This window comes from Sus scrofa, chromosome 3 (assembly GCF_054392235.1).
Source record: "Sus scrofa isolate SSC_HxYL_T2T_F1_AM1 chromosome 3, Sscrofa_HxYL_maternal_Yorkshire_Landrace_v2.0, whole genome shotgun sequence".
Classification (NCBI taxonomy): domain Eukaryota; kingdom Metazoa; phylum Chordata; class Mammalia; order Artiodactyla; family Suidae; genus Sus; species Sus scrofa.
In genome coordinates this window covers 79,068,537-79,086,637 of record NC_139385.1, presented here as the reverse complement: position 1 = coordinate 79,086,637, position 18,101 = coordinate 79,068,537, and the positions used below count along the sequence as shown (strand labels likewise).

General features: G+C 33.6%; 1 long non-coding RNA gene across 5 annotated transcripts in view; it reads left to right on the top strand.

The window, feature by feature from the left end:
• The window catches only part of LOC106509776 (uncharacterized), a 705,874-nt gene that overhangs the window by 629,965 nt on the left and 57,808 nt on the right, over window positions 1-18,101 (top strand). Inside the window, exon 7 of one of the 5 annotated variants that reach the window (XR_014841587.1) lies at window positions 12,902-14,145. The exons of 3 other annotated variants lie outside the window; for them this stretch is intronic. This is a non-coding gene — a long non-coding RNA (uncharacterized LOC106509776). Of the gene's footprint in view, window positions 1-12,901; window positions 14,146-18,101 lie in introns of those variants that run through there. One more of the 5 variants, XR_014841590.1, reaches the window with a different exon arrangement.

Below are 18,101 nucleotides of genomic sequence, written 5' to 3'. Positions count from 1 at the left end.
AGGTGGATAGAATTGCCATCCTAATCTTTCCTTTTATTTAGATCCTCCTTGATTTCTTTCACTAATCTTTAATACTCTTTCATATATAGATCCTGTGTAGGTATGGCTTGGATTCAACCCCTGGCCTGGGAACTTGCGTATGCACAGGTGTGGCCATAAAAACACAAAACAAACAAACAAAAAGCATGAAAATAGCACCAGAAGAGAAAGATATTCATAGAGAGAGAAAGAAAAGTGTTCAGGAAAAGATTTAAGAATATTGGCAACATGAAGTTGACTCTGTACCTAAAACTACATACAAAAATTAATTGAAAATGAATTAAAACCTAAACATAGGAATTAACAATATAATAACCACAAGGGAAAGTATTCATGATATAGGGTTTGGCAACGATTTCTTGGATATGACACCAAAAACGCAGTGTGTTAGTTAATTTTATATATTTGCTTGACTGGCGTAAATGATGTCCAGACAGTTGGTAAAACATTATTTCTGGATGTGGCTGTGAGGGTGTTTCCAGAAGAGATTAGCATTTTCAGTAGACTGAGCAAAGAGATCCACTCTCACAAATGTGAGTGGGAACCATCCAATCTGTTTCTTCCTAAAGGACCAAAAATGTGAGGGAAGGGTAAATTCCCTTACTCTTCTTGGGCTGAGACATCCATCTTTTCATGACCTCTGACATCAGAGCTCCTGGATCTTGGATCTTTGAATTCTAAGATTTACACCAGAGGCCCCATTCTCAGGCCTCTGGACTAAGACTGAATCATACCATCAACCCTCCTGGTTCTCCCAGCTTGTAGACAGCTGATTTGTGGGACTTCCTGGTCTCCATTACTGTGTGAACCAATTCCTGTTTTATATATTTATATTTATTTGCCTATCTATCTATCTATCTATCTATCTATCTATCTATCTATCTATCTATCTATCATCTATCTATCTACCTACCTACCCATCTATGTCTCTTTTTGGTTTTGTAGAATCCTAATACAGGAAATAACAACAAAATTGAAAAATTGGACTAAATGAAAGTCTATGCATCAAAGGACCTAATCAACAGAGTATAGGGTGAAAAGGCCATCTATAGAATAGGTTAAAATATGTACAAATCATATAACTGATAAGGGACTATTATCCAGAGTATATAAATAACTCCTACCACTTATCAACAACAAAATATGATTAAAAAGTGACTAAAAACTGTAATAGGCATTTTTCCAAAGATGATATACAAATGGCCAATCAAATGAAAAGATGTTTAAATTCATGAATCTTTAAAGAAAGGCAAATCAAAACAAAAATGAAATGCCACTTCATTCCTTTTAGGATGGCTACTTAAAAAAAAAGTAGCCATTGTTGGTGAGGACATGGAGAAATTGCAACCATTGTTGGTGCACAGTTGAATGTAAAAATGATAAAAATGTTATAAAAAAAAGTACGGTGGATCCTCAAAAAATTCAAAGTAAAATTGCAATATGATCCAGGAATCCCACTTCCAAATAATTGAAAGCAGAGTCTCAAAGAGATATTTATACATCCATATTTATAGCAGCATAATTCACAGTAGCCAAAAAGTGGAAGTAAACCAAAGTGTCCATTGCAGATGAGGGGATAATCAAAATGCGGCATGTACATGCAATAAAAAGTTATTTAGCCTTAAAAAGAAAGGAAATTATGACATATGCCACAATTTGAATGAACACTGAAGATATTATGTTAAGTAAGCTAATCACAAAAACCTACTGTAATTCTTATTTGTTATTAAAATTCCACTTATTAGTTATTAGTTCTTAGGTAGAGTACTCAAAATCATGGAGATAGAAAGTAGAATGAGGGCTGGGGGAAGCAGAAATCAGGGGCTTTGTTTAATGGGTACACAATTTTAATTTGACGAGATGAAAAGGGTTATATAGATGAAGGTGTGATGGTTGTACAGCATTATGAATGTATGTAATACACACTTAGCAATGTTTGAGATACTAAATTTTATGTTATGCATATTTTACCACAATTCTAAAAATATAGACAAAATTAAAATGTAATATAGCTGGCAGTTTGAATCAGTAAAGATTATTTATCATATGATATTAAAAATTGAGTCCCTCTTTGTGAAAACACGGTCATATCTCTAATTCATTCTAATTCCTACTATAAATTCTAGATATGATAGAGTGAAAGGTGGGAAAAAATAAAGTAAAAATGGTAACAGAAAAGCTAAGCTCTGAGGAAGATATATTATTTACAATCACAAGAGAAGAAACTAGAAAGGAAAAAAGAAACGTGAGAGGACAAAAAATATTTAAAAAAATTAAGAAAAGTGAAGTGCCCTCCCAATAGAGGTCTGTGTTTCTCAGTGTAGACTCTCCGCCAAGATTCTGAAGTAACAGCTGTTGATCTGCAGTGGCTTTCCTAAAGGAACAGAGAGTCTCAATTCCATGGAATACTTTCTCTATGCTTCTACAATCTGATAATCTTAACCATTTCCTTTTATTTCCCCAGCCTTATGAGTAGGTTCCACTTCCTGCAATTACTATCTCTGCTTAGTCACTATCCCTTTTCCCTTCTTTTACTTATTCAAAATCTGCTTTTATAATTTCATATATTTTCTGTTAAAATGTCTGAAAGTGTTTGGTTTCTTCATGGATATATATTTTAAATACTTTTTCTTTAATATTTATAAAGCACTTCATAATAATTTTATATTATAAATTTAAAAAGACTACGCAGTTCATTATCTCAAAACTGTATGAAGGGAAAAGATAAGGATTTGTTTTTCAGGAAAATCCCTTTGTAGTTGCCATCTCTCAAGTACTAAGGCTTGGGTCAAATTCTATAAATCATATTACATGAGTTAAGAAGTTGGCTTTGTTCAGAAATCTTATAAGCCTGGGGTCAACAAGAAGGGAAGGCAATAGTTCCACAAAGCCTTTGTTGTGTACAGACAGAAGCATGCCAGGACCAGGGGATTCTAAGGGACATGGAGTGTAGGTTTATAATCCAGGGCAGGAGTTCCCATTGTGGCTCAGTAGGTTAAGAACCCAACATAGTGTCTTTGAGGATGCAAGTTCAATCCTTGGCCTTACTTTGTGGATTAAGGATCCAGCCTTGTCCCAAGCTGCAGTGTAGGTCACAGACATGTCCTGAATCCAATTTGCTGTGGCTATGGTGTAGGCCTGCAGCTGCAGCTCTGATTGAACTCCTAGCCAGGGAACCTCCATATGCCATGGGTGCAGCCTTAAAGATAAAAAACAAATAACTAAATCCGTAAATAATCCAGGATAGATTCTCACATCCCTATTTCTCTCCTTTTTTAGAACAAATATGAAAACAACTGAGCCGGGGGTGGAGGGCATTTGCAGATTACTGGAATGTCAGGCAGACATATCTAGACACCTGCTTTCTGGGAATGATTTGAGAAAGCCAGCTTCCTGCTGGCAAATGTGTGGCCACTGGGAACTGCAGATGCTCCTATCAGGAGAAGAATGATCTGAAGATAAGTTAGATTCAGATATAGCTCCTTTACTGGAAAAGTGTGAAGCATCCAGTCCAAGCTTCCCTGTTGTCTAGCAACCCAGAATAAATATACTTGTTGCTCTATATGCCTTACTCTTTTCCATTTCTCTCAGATATATTGCCTATTAACGTACTATATAATTTGCTTACTTATTATCTCTATTGTCTTCTCTCTCTTTGCACTAGAGTGGAAAGTTCATGAGGGCATAGTTTCTGTTTTGTTCACTGATATTTCCAAGTGTCTAGATCCAGTTTGCCTCCTGGTATTAGGTACTCAATAAACACTTGTTTAGAAATAAAGGCTAGAGTTTCTTTCTTTCAAGTCTAGCTGTTTTTTATTTTCCTTTTTTTACTAATGTTCTTATCTAGACCATCAGCCCCAGTTCTCAGCTCTGTGAAGCATTTCAAAGTTCTGCTCTCTAAATCAGTGTTCGGTTTTAGTTGTTTTTTTTTTCACAGACACCATCATCTTTTCCATATTTATACATGTTTTCTTCCTCTTCACTACTTTCTCTCTCAAATTTCTTTAAGGAAAGCATCAATTGAAAGAAAATAAAATGGCTAGTGGTAGTATGAGGTGAAGAAATGGGAAAAATATGAATGTGTAATTAGGATGAACGAAGTTTATAAAAAGAATAAAATAAAAGAAAAACAAAGGGACCAAAAAAGAGTAGTGTTCTTCCTGAGTCTCAAAGCATAGGACTCATAAGAGCAAGGGAGATAGAAATGTGGTAAGATGGGTAACAGTAGTCAGAATTTTATGTTAAAATTAAAGATTTTTGAAAGGAGACAAAAACCAAAAGATGGCAAAATTTATTCAGTTGTTACAGATACAAGTGCCAAAGAGAGGATAAAAGTTTCTGAGGGAAGGGTAAAAGATCTCTGAGACCAGTGTGTTAAATGGGACATAAGCAGGTAGGTTTAATTCATAGACATGGTTTCAAAGGAGATCTCACATGTGGAGTTTTGCAGATAACAGCTGCCTGGAGAATAACTGAATGGTGTCAAAAAGGGAAAAGTTATTTTCTCTTTCTCCTTTTTTAAATGAAAGATTATTAAAAAAAAAAAACAAAAAACAAACAAACAAACAAACAAACAAAAAACTGTAGAGAAGCTTCACAGAGAGGCCAAGTATGTGCTTTCTCTTTTCTCATGTCCCCAAGCTAGAGGGCAAAGGACGTTTCAACTGAGGGGGTTAATAAGATCATACCAACCAAATTCCACTAATAGAAACATCAGTATCTGAGGTGAAAGAAATGTCTGTGCACCTGCTCCTTCTGGCTGAATCTTGGTTAACTTTAGAATGCACTACCTGCCACAGGGAATCGGTTTGTTTTCTCTGGCACAGGATTTGGCTCAAAACCAAATTTCAATGAATTCTTTTGAGTATAATTTGATTTATAGATATTTCATTTGTGTAATGAGAAATATATCCTCACACTAAAGAAGATAATACCTACAAACACAAAAGCACTGTGCTCATTCCTTAGGGTGCCTTTGGCAATTTAGGCAAAATTTGAAGCTGTTTGTCATGATGTTTTCTATTTTGATTTTCTTTTTTTTAAACATTTTTATTATTTTTATTTATTTTTATTTTTTGCTTTTTCAGGGCTGTACGTGCTGCATGTGGAGGTTCCCAGGCTAGGAGGTCGTTGAATTAGAGCTGCAGGAGCTGGCCTACGCCACAGCCATAGCAAAGTGGGATCCGGGCCGCATCTGCGACCTATACCACAGCTCATGGTAATACTGGATCCTTAACCCCTATTTTGATTTTCTTATTGAATCTTGATACACTTGTTTTCTAAATTCAAAATCAAAGTAAACATTTATTTCACTGCTATTACCATAGTCACGGTTTATATCCAACTTTTAAAATATTTCTACATTTGTCTTTTAATTGGCCATAATATTTGACCTTAGGAAATGTCAAGGTTAAGTCCCTTACCTAGACATAGAAAAAGAATGACGAAATATGACAGCAGGAATTGTATACGATATGCCTTTCTATTCAATCATGCGTAGCATGTCACTTCTCGTCCAGCTTATCATAAGAGCCATTGAGTGTATGTGACAGGACATATATTTGACTGCTGGAATGATGGACGTCTTCGAATGTGTGGACCTGGCTTGATGAGAGAAGATTATGAATGTGTGGCATTGAGGGCAGGCTCCCAGCAGTGAAAACTGAATTTCTACCTGACGTTGCACCAAGGTTTTGGGATATTTGCCTTATTATGATAGCTGACAGTGTGCATGTGCTTTAACTCTGGCAATCAGTCAACCAGATCTTGATAGGTAATTGCCAGCAGGAGCCTAATTTTTTCACATCAATTGTCACGCATGTCTCTAATATTCTTATTCGCCATTAACTAGATTGACAGATGTTGTATCAGACAAGAAGGGGGAGAAAGTTAGCTTTCTTCCTAGAAAGACAAAATAGTTCAGTTAGAGTATATAAGTAAAAACCTAACAAACTTTTAGATACTTAAGATTAAAATAGATGATAATATTCAATATCTTATTCATGAATTGATCAGTATAAAATTGCAAATAACATATTTTGTTGATGTATAAGAAGTAAGTCATTTTAGCTTGTGGAACAGAGAGCCATGAATGAATTTTGAAAATAGGATCTTTTAGCAATCACTTAATGTGGATATATTCTCTTTCTTTAAATTTTAAAATCATTTAGGCTAAAGTAGATTACTTACTTTTCTAATTATTATTAAAATGATAGGTCTATTAAAAAGAATTTATGTCATATGAGAAAGTCTAGAAACAAGATGAGAATTGATATAACAAAAAAATACAAATTAGTAATATCACAAGATAACTTTTGACAGATATTTTCAGAAAAAAATATACACATACATACACATTATTGCTATACATTATCACTCTAGTGGATATTTACTATTTGCTCACTAAACATTTGAGTTTTTGGTAATTTCAAACTTTTATAAATTTATCATATATCTTTGAGATTACATCCATGAAGATACCTCTATTACTTATTTATGATAATGACAAAAGGGGAATTGCTGGGATGAGAGAGATGCAATTTAGATTTTTTAATCTGATGTTTAATTTCTCTGAATTTAAACTTTCAGTAGTAGAGTGTAAGAATTTCCACTTTCTCACATCAAAGGATATTTTTTCTTTGACTACTCAATAAATTAAGAAAAAACAAAATTACCATTGTTGTTTTCTTTAAATTTGATTACTGGGGGATAAAATGTGATTATTGGGCATTTTTATTTCTTGTGTGTGTATTTCTATGTGAATGGTTGTTTACAAAATATTGACTATTTCTCTCATATTTCCCTGTAATTTACTTTTTTAAGTTTTTTCTTTGAAATAATTACAGATTCCTGAGAAGTTGCAAAAATGTAAACTTGACCTTATTTTCTAAATAGTTACATCTTACTTAACTATAACACAGTGTATCAAAACCAGGAAATTGACATTAATACATAATGTGCTTATAGTTAATACGCCTTTTTTATTATTTTGTATAACCATCACTATGATCAAAATACAGAAATGTTTCATCAGCATCAAGATTTCTCTTATGCTAACCCTTTATAATTACACCAACCCCTCTCTTTCTGACCTGGAGACATCACTGATTTGTTCTCTACTGCTATAGTTTTGACATTTCAATAATATTACATAAATAGAATCACTAATTTATCCTTAAGGACACTTTGTATATTTAAAAATACTACATAATTGTAACTGTTTATGTTGCAAATTTTCCTAAAGGACCATTGTACTTTCTATTTTGTATGAGACATTTCTTTCACAGAGTTTTACATTTTATTTCTTAAATATATCATTTTTATAGTTTTCATGTTGTCCTAATATCATCCATTTACTCTATATTATTCTCGTGGGCTTAATGCATATATTTTTACATTTGTTAGATTACTTAAAATTTCACAATCAAATAATTCCACTTCGGTTTTATTTTGATTCATATTGTAAGGTAGAAACTCTAACTTAATTTTGTTATTGTTGAAGCAATTTTCCCAATATAAGTAGTTAAAGTAGTTATATATATATATATATATATAGTGTATGTAAGTAGTTGAAGTATACTTTTCCCAATATAGGTAGTTGAAGTTGAACATGTATAGTTATTATATATAGTGTATATTTAATTATATATATATATACACATTTCTCTAATTTGAAAAAGACAACCTTATAGAATATTGAATTATATATGCACACAGATAAATAAACAATACACATAAAATTCTGTTGGGTCTGTTATTGAGGTTTTTAAATTTTATGTGAACCATTTTTCTACTCTAGAAATGGGGTAGCCTTGTCTTAGCTGTAATGGTTTAATTATATTTTTAATTTCTGCATATGTAATTTTACCTTCATTATGCTTTTTGGTCAAATTTTTAATGCTCTTTTCATACATTTTTGAATCTTTGCATGATATCAAAAAATAGAAAAATCCCATTGGGGTTGTAAATGCAATGATATAAATTTAGAAATTAGTTTGGAGAGAATCAACATCAACACAGTATTAATTCCTCTCACTTAGTAACCTCCAAGTCTGCTGCTTCTATTCAGTCTCCTTTCCTGCAAGTTATGTGTGAATCAGTGTTCAGAGGAGGCTTGTGCATTTATTGTTAGGTGAGTTCCTAGGTATTTTTAAAGTACCCTCTCACCTCACCTTAACAGGCTCTTGCCAGGCAGTTCCACTCAAAGTCCTTCTAATCACTTTAGCCAAATGAAATCTGATGTGAAGGAGCATTCCCCTGCCATCTGGGCGGGAATTGGACAGCCTTCCCAGACAGGGTATTACAGGAACTCAGCAAGCTCATCTTGCTTCCTTTGCAGGATTCCTGCTTCTCAGCAGACCTTATCAGGGACAAGCTACAAAAACAGTGGCCCATGAGGGCGGGTAGGGGGTGTCTGGCTCTCACACACCATAGGAAGACTGCTCAGCAATTAGGTGGTGTTTCTCTAGCGAGCCCTCCATTCAAACTTCACAGTAGTTGTTTATAACCTCCACCTCTATTCTCAAACATTCAGATCCTGCCACTTTCCTTCTCATTCTCTGCAAATGACCTGTTAACTAATAACAAAGAAAAGAGAAGCTCTCTTAACACTCAATGTTCTTAGCTTCCCACCACGCACCTACCACCCAATTTGCCTGAATCTGCACCCACCTACTCTTTCTAACCACTGTTGGGAAAGAGCTATCCCTCCTTTTTTAGTTTATTTCTCAATTTGTGCTTATGCTTTCTTGGAAACTTTGCCCTATTGATTTTCCTTCTAGTATTTCCTCGATACGGTTCTATCTACTGTCCTCTTTTCCTCAAATTTAGAAAATTTCAAGCTTCTCTCATCTTCAAGAAAATCCAATTTTCACATCTCAAATTATAGCTGTCTGTGATTATATAACTTTTGTAGTTATTAATCCTTTATAATGTTTTCTAGCTAGCTTTGTCAGATTATCTGCTCTATTGATCTCTTCAAATAACCAGTGCCAGGATTTTTTTCATCAACTCTTAAATTTTTATATTTTCCAATTTGTTCATTTTGTTTTTATTCTCCCTCCTATTTTTAAAATATTCTCCCCCTCCATATTTTAGTTATAGTCTTTAGGAGTAGAGATTGTGTTGTTTATATCCTTCTCATTTATTTAATTAAATGTGAAATTCATTAGTTATTGCTTCTTGTTTCATGATAAAAAGATTTGTTGCTACTATTTTTCTTCTGATTTTACCTTCAGTTGCATCTCATATGCTTGAAATATAGTCTTTGTCATTTTTTATTATTTTTTTCTTTAAAACTTATAATTGCATTTTTGATTTATCTTTGACCCAAAAGTTGTTAAAGATAGTATCTTTTGCTTCCAAGTAGTTTGATTATTTTGGTTTATTTCATTATTACTTTCTAGAGTCATCTAGTGGAAGCCAGATCATATGATGTCCATAAGGAATTCTTCATTACCTCAATTTTTAAAAATGTTCTGACATTTAAAAACAATGTATGTTCTCTGTAGGATACAACATTTTATTTATGTTTTTAATTTTTTTAAATATGCTAATGCAGTATGGTTGGCTTACAATGTTGTGTTAATTTCAAGTATACAGTAGAGTGAATCAGCTACACATATATACGTATCCACTCTTTTTCAGATTCTTTTCCATCTAGGTTATTACAGAACACTGAGCAGATTTCCCTGTGCTATACAGTAGGTCCGTGTTTGTTATCTGTTCTGTATCTAGTAGTGTGTATATTTTAGTCTGAAACTCCCAATTTATCCCTTCCCCTCCATGTTTCCTCCTTAGCGACCGTAAGCTTGACTTCAAGATCTGTGAAACTATGTCCATCATGTACAGCATTTTATATAAAACTATTAAAGAAACCTTATTATTGATAATATTCCATCCTTTGTTTTTCAAATATTTACTTTTCCTCTTTTTAACTTGTCAAGTCTAATAGAAGTCAAAGTTATATAGTAAAATTTGAGTTTGGGCAATATTTTCATGCATTTGGCTCTTATACCTAATTATATAAATGCTTTTTGATAGAGCACTTTTATTCTGGAGTTAAATTTTAATCAAAATACTATAATCCTCTATCTAATTTCTTCTCCTAGATTATTAACTTGCTTATTAATATTGACATTACTTATATGGCAGACAGGACCATATCTGCTGGTCTCTCTTTGGTCTGCCTGCCACAACCTGACTGCTGCACTCTTCTCTGGGCCTCTGAAGCTACCTATCAGTCCCAGATGCTCTCCTAGACAGTGATGGGAGTTTCCAGGGTGAAATAATCTTTCTTCTTCCACAGCTCCTATAGAAGGGTGTAACTCCCATCCCAAATTGCTCCTCCCACCCCTTTGACCTACTCAGTTGTGTGGTGATCTTTCTTGTAGTTTTGGTTGTATGAGATCTTCTGCCAGTGTACAGTGAGTATTCTGTGAGAATTGTTCCACTTGTAGATGCATTTTTAATATATTTGTGGGAGGAGGTGAGCTCATATCCTTCTAATCCACCATCTTGACCTCCCTGCCTGAAATATCTTACTTTTGTAAATTTTGCAGAATTCAATAACCATGTGGGCACATTGATAGATTATTTAGAAGAAGTTCACAAAATGTGTAACACTGAAGTTTAAGGTCTATTTAGCTTCTCGGTAAATTTATCTTAATTTAGATACAAGGCAACCCCCCTAGTGCATTATATATAATTCTTTTTCTCTCTATATATAATGTCTATATATAACTCTATCATCTATCTATCTATCTATCTATCTATCTATCTATCTATCTATCTATCTATCTATCTATCTACCTACCTATCTATCTATCTATCTATCTATCTTTAATACATCTTCTTTATACATTCATCCATTGATGGATAATTCAATTATTACCTTTTAACGTATTTTCATATTTCATGACGTGAAAATGGCTCTAATTATTCAAAATGTTTCATTTATTGAACATAATGACATTTTCTGTTTGATCATTTTCACTGATGTATGTTTAGACCTATTCTATAGGAAGCTGAAGTGAACCAAAGAATATATGAGTTAAATTTTGGACACTTCAGTCTATAATAAGGAACATAAGAATTGTGTAGACCATTACAATTTTATTTCACCAATGAGGAAAATTGCAATGTGTGCAATCTTTTTTAAACTTGAAGTATAATTGATTTACAAAATTATATTTATTCCAGGTGTACAAAAAAATGATTCAATTTGTTTACTGACTATATGCTATTTTAAGTTATTATAAAATATATAAATACTATACATCTTTAGAAGATATATTTTATTCAAAGCAGTTTGTGCTTCTTAATCCCCTGCCCCTGTTTTGCCCCCACTTCCCCTCTCCCCACTGGTAATCACTGTCTATCTATCATCTATCTATCTATCTATCTATCTATCTATCTATCTATCTATCTATCTATCTATCTATCTATCTATCTATCTTATATATCTTCTTTATACGTTCATCTGTTGATGGATAATTTGATTATTTCCATATCTTGACTATTGTAAATTACACTGCTGTTAATATTGGGGTGCATGTATCTTTTCAATTTAGTGTTTTAATTTTCTTTGCATGTACACCCAGGAGTGGAATTGTTCAATCATATGGTAATTATGCTTTTAGTTTGTTGAGGTAACTATGTTTTCCATAGTGGCTGCACCAATTTACATTCCCACCAAAAGTGTGCAAGGATTCCCTTTTTCTCCATATCCTCACTAACATGTTATTAGTTATTTGTTATTAGTGGTCTTTTTGTTGATAGTCATTCTGATAGGTGTGAGGTAATATATATTGTGGTTTTGATTTGCATTACTCTGATGATTGATAATTTGATCTTCTTTTCATGTTCCTGTTTGCTATCTGTATATCTTCTCTGGAAAAATGTCTATTTAGGTCTTCTGCTCACTTTTTAATTTGGTTGTTTGTTTTCCTGAATTTGAGTTGAAATTGAGCTGTTTATATAATTTGGATGTTAACCACTTACTGGTCATATCATTGGCAAACATTTCTCCCATTCTATAGTTTGTCTTTTTGTTTTGTTAGTGCTGTCATTTGCAGTGTTAAAGCTTTTAAATTTCATTAGGTCCCATTTGTTTATTTTTTGCTTTGATTTATTTTTTGTTAGGACACTGATCCCCAAAACATTGCTACAATTTATGTCAAAAACTCTTATGCCTATGCTTTCTTCAAGAAGTTATATGGTTTCCAGTCTTAGACATAGGTCTTTAATCCATTTTGATTTTATTTTTGTATATGGTGTAAGAAGAAGGTCTAATTTCTTTTTTTTTTTTTAATGTAGCTCTTCAGTTTACCAGTTTACGCAGTGCCACTTATTGAGAGTGTCTTTGCTCCATTTTATATTTTTGCCTCCTTTGTTGTAAATTAATTGATGGTAGCTACATGTGTTTATATCTGGGCTTTCTTTCTATTCTATTGATCTGTGTATTTGATTTTTTTTTTTTTACTAGTACCACGCTGTATTGATTACTGTAGCTTTGTAGTGTAGTGTGAAGCCAGAGAGCATGATATCTCCAGTTTTGTTCTTTTCTCTTAAGTTTGCTTCGGCTATTTGTGGTCTTTTTCCATTCCATATGCATGTTAAAATTATTATTCTAATTTTGGAAAAATGTTTTAGGTATTTGAATGGGGATAGCATTAGATTCGTACCTTGCTTTGGATAGTATGGATTTTTTAAACAATATTAATTCTTCCAATCAATGAATATGAGATATTTTTAAATTTATTTGTGACATATTCAATTTCCTTCATCAAAGTCTTTGTTTTTACGGTATTGGTTTCATTCTCTTGGTTTAGTTTATTCCTAGATTTTTTTTTTTTTTAACCAGGCTGTACCTGTGGCATAGGGGATGAATTGGAACTGCCCTGAGGCCTACAGCACGACCACAACAACACTGCATCTGAGCCACATCTGTGACCTATGCAGAAGCTTGCAGCAATGCTGGATCCTTAAACCACTGAGTGAGGCCAGGAACTGACCTCACATCCTCATGGAGATTTCATTCAACCTACTGAACCATAACAAGAACTCCCTATTTTATTGTTTTTGGTGTGATTTTATTTTATTTTATTATTTTTTCTTTCTAGGGCATTACCCACAGCATATGGAAGTGCCCAGAGTAGGGGTTGAATGCGAGCTGCAGCTGCCAGCCTATGCCACAGCCACAACAATGCCAGATCCAAGCTGGTCTGTGACCTGCACTGCATCTCTTGGCAATGTTGGATCCTTAACCAACTGAGAGGGGCCAAGGATCAAACCCGCATCCTCATGGATAGTAGTTGGGTTCATTACCACTGATCCACAATGGATACTCCATATTTTTGATATGATTTTAAATGGGATTGTTTTCTTGCTTTTTCTTTCTGATAGTTCATAATTATTGTATAGAAAAGCAGTGGATTTCCATACATTAGTCTTATATCATGCAAATTTATTGAATGCACTCATTTCCAATAGATTTTTGGTGGAGATATTAGGGTTTTCTATATATAGGATAAGGCCATCTTCAAATAGGGACAGTTTTACTTTTACCCTTCCAATTTGGATGTTTCATTTCTTTTTATTGTCTGATTGCTGTGGTTTTGCCTTCCGATACTATGTGAAGTAGAAGTGGTGAGGTTAAGCGTCCTTATCTTTTTCCTAATTTTTAGAGGAAAATCTTTCACATTTTCACCATTGAGTATTATGTTAGCTGTGACTTTGTCACAAATGGCCTTTATTATGTTGAGAGATGTTCACTCTTTAATGAGAGTTTTTGTCATAAATGGATGTTAAAATTTGTTAAATGCTTTTTCTGTGTCTATTGAGTCAATCATATGATTTTTCTCTTCTTTTTTTAATATGATATATCACATTGATTTATTTCTGAACATTAAACCATTCTTGTATCCCTGGGATATATCCCAATTGATCATACTGTATAATCTTTTTTATATTTTTGAATTTTGTTTGCTAGTATTTTGTTGAGGACTTCTGCATCTATATTAATCAGAGATATTGATCTTTTGTGTTTTTAAGTGTTATCTGGTTTTAGTATCATGTTAATGGTATTAAAGTCCCCTACTACTATTGTATTATTGTTAATTTCGCCTTCATGTCTATTATTGTTTTAAATGCTTTTTTTTGGTTTTGTTTTGTATGAGTATTGCTATCCCAGCTTTCTTGTGGCTTCCATTTGCGTGAAATATGTTTTACTCTCTCCTCACTTTCAGTCTTTGTGTGTCTTTAGGTCCAAATGAGTCTTTTATAAGCAGGATATATTAGGTGTTTTGCTTTGTTTTTCCTAATCTTATATCTTTTGATTGGAGCACTTAGTCCATTAACATATAGAATCATTATAGATAGATACATACTTATTGCCACTTTATTACTTGTTTTCTAGTGGTAGTTCTTCTCTGTTCTTTTCTTCTTTTAGTTTCTTCCCTTGATGATTTTCTTTATTGATATGCTATCTTCCCTTCTTTCCAGTTTTTGTGTATCTATTGTAGGTTTTTGATTTGTAGTTACCATGGGGTTCATATATCTTGACCTATAGCTGTATCTACTTGTTTTAAACTAGTTGTCATTTAAGTTCACACATATTCTAAAATATCTACACTTTTTACTCTTCTCCCTCCCATGCATTTTCATGTTTTCAATGTTATACTTTACATCTTCACATTTATCCCTTTATTACTTATTCAACTTATAACTTCATTTTATTTTTTTTTTGTCTTTTAATCTTTGTGATAGTTTATGTGGTTGATTCACTCACTTTACTACATATTGGCCTTTTTAGTGGAATTTAAAAAATTTTTATAAGCATTTATTTACTTATTTAATGGAAGTTCCCAGACCAGGAATTGACTCCAAGCCACAGCTGTACCCGTGCCATAGCTGCAGCAATGCCAGATCCTTTAACACACTATGCCAGGCCAGGGATTGAACTTGGGCCTCCTCAGTGCCCCAAGTCACTGTAGTCAGATTTTTGACCTACTGTACCACAGTGGAAATTCCTAGATTCTTGCTTTTTGTTGTAGCCTTTTCTTTTCCCCATAAAGAAAACGTTAACATTTATTTTAGTAGAGGTTTAGTATATTGATGAACTCTTTTAGTATTTGATTCTCTAAGGATTTTTTTTTTTAGTCTCTTTGAATTTGTAAATGATAGTCTTCCTGGGTAGAGTACCCTAGGTTATTGATTTTTCCTTTCTAGCCCTTTAAATATATCATGCCACTCACTTCTGGATTGCAAAGTTTCTGCAGAAAAATCAGCTTACAGCCATTTGGGGCTTCCCTTGTATGTGATTCTGTTTTCCTTTTACTCCCTTTAGAAATCCCTATCATTAAATTATGTCATTTTAATTGTGATATGTCTTGGTGTGGATCTCTTCAAGTTCGTCTTGTTTGGGGACATTTGTCCTTCCTGTATTCGACAGTCCTACTGGTTTTCAAATCAGGTGAAGAGGACTCACCCTCCCATGTTGGACCCTAGGGCTGAGGTGACCAATATGTGGTTTGTACTGCTTACTCCCTAGGTGAGACTCTCCAAGACCATGCAATCTTCCTCCTCTTCTGTGTCTCCTCTTAGGAGTGCTGGTCCTAATCTGATTGTTTCTTTTCTCTTCCTACCCAATTCTGTATGGATCTTTCTTATAGCATTTATTGTGTAAGAGTCTTTCTGCCAGTCTTTGTTTTCAGTAATAGGGGCTCCAGGTGCAGATGTATTTCTGATGTGTTTGTGGGGGTTTGTGAGCTCTGCATCCTCCTCCTCTGCTGTCTCTGTCACCCTACAATGTATGCAGTCTTGATGGGAGCTCCAGGTAGAAGTTGTCAAGGCAAGGTATATACTTTTTCCACTGAGTAAAAACTTTTCTCTATTTATTGGGTTAACCAAAGCTAGATAGGGCCAAGCATCCTCTGCTAACTCATACAATTGACAACATAAGTGGCCTCCTGTGGTAAACTGAATTTAGTGCCCGTCCATAATTAGTGCCTCTCAATGTAATGCTCTTCCCAAGGGGGAGATTTTATATCCTCATACTGCTAAAATTAAGTCTTTCTGTGTGTCTTGCTTTAGGCCAGTGGTTCTCAACTAGGATCAATTTTGTCACAAGAGGGACATTTGTCAATATCTAGAGAAATTTTTGTTGTCACAACTAGGAGAAGGGTTGTTATTGGCTCTGAGTAGATAGAAGTAGCATCTACCAGAGAAGCTATTAAGACATCCTGAAGTGCACAGGACAGTTGTTCACAGTAACAAATTGTTCAGCCCAAAATATCAGCATTGCCAATGCTGAGAAACCCTGCTTTAGGCAATAAAATGTGAAAAATGACAATGTTTTTCTTTCCAGGAAAAAGATTTGAAAGCAATTTCATTAGTTGTTATGTTCTCTGATAACAGTGCAGAGAGAACTTGCTCCATCAACTTGGATCCTAGAATAAAAACAACATGGAACCATCACTGACTATGAAGGATCTGAGATTTTACTTTACTTGCAAACAAACAAGTTCATCCTCCCACTGTTTTACAATAGAAGACATGAAACCCTTGGGTCAAAGAAAAAAATATTATTTCTCACAGCACAGACAAACAGCATGAGCATCATGTTTCCTGTCAGTTTACTTTGCCCCCCCAATTGCATGATATGGAGGTGGTCAGGTTGAAGAGGACATGTATGGAAAACTTGAGTTAGGACACTCAAATCTTTTATAATGAATTGAAACAAACCTGCATGACATTTATCCTGGAGGGAGAAATTAAATTCATTATACTGGACATTAAACCAGCATTCCTTTTGCTTCAGAGGGAGTCACTTTCTCTATCTTCTGAGGGTGTTCAATATAAAAACTATGCTGAAAAGATAGGCTAGAGTGATGTCTTGCAAATAGGTTATAAAATTAAATAAATAGTAATATTTAATTATTATTATTAAATTAAATAAATAGTTTTTCAACTTAAATAAATATCAATTTTCAAAATAATGCTTCAGAAGACCTACACACTTTACCAAGAAATGTAACTGTTTAAAACTTCACTTCTGAATTCCTCTTTTGTAGTTGTCGTCCTTACAAACTTGAACTTTTTCTGGATTTAATCTATAAACCCACCAAATTTATTTAAAAATAAAACCCCAAATTTCTCTAGTTTCACCAGATTCATGTGAGAGAACCATAGAGAGTTGTCTTCCAAAAAGGACTAAAACCCCAGCACCAAATCTGCATCAAACCTATAACAATGAGCTAGAAATAAACTTGTAACGTAAGCCCCTGCGATCTGGGCTGTGCACTATATTTACTGTATGACTTACTGTTCATCCACTTACCAAACTGTCACCAGCAAAATCCAACAAATTAATGATCTTTCTACAGACCAAACTTATAATAGTCACATTCAGGCTTCAACAAGAAAATGAAGGAAGAAGATCTACAAAGAGGATCCCGTAATGCTCTCTTGATATATACTTGTGTCAAACTGCAAAGCGTCAACTGCCTGGCTGACACCTAACTTGTAGTTTACTTACCAATTACTTGAAATAATGAGTATACTAATTAATATTAGAGTGATTGTTACATTGTAAATATTTTACAAGGGATCTATTTGTTACCTGTCATAATTGTATGTATTCTGTTACAAGATAAATCATTTCAAAAGGCTAGTGTGTCTTGTGAATGATTTATAAATATTTGCAAATAATTTGTCTCATACAATGGCCCATAAATAATTTGCCATTTATACATTACCACATACCTATGATCGTCTGTTTACCATAAATATTTAAATTCTTGGAAATGAGTCTAATGCCACTGAGTTCCAAAATGATCTATTGTGGCTTGCTGTGACTGGGAAGAATAGCAATAGCTTTGAGGGGATTTATTTGCTTGTATTCAGCAATTACATATATACTTATGCCTCTAAGTGTTTAGAAGATGTGATTATTAATGGTGAGATTGCAAATTTTTAACAACAAATAGTTCATAAAATTAAATAAATATAAATTTTCTAAATATGTTTTTGGAGACCTACATAATTCATCAATGAATATTTCT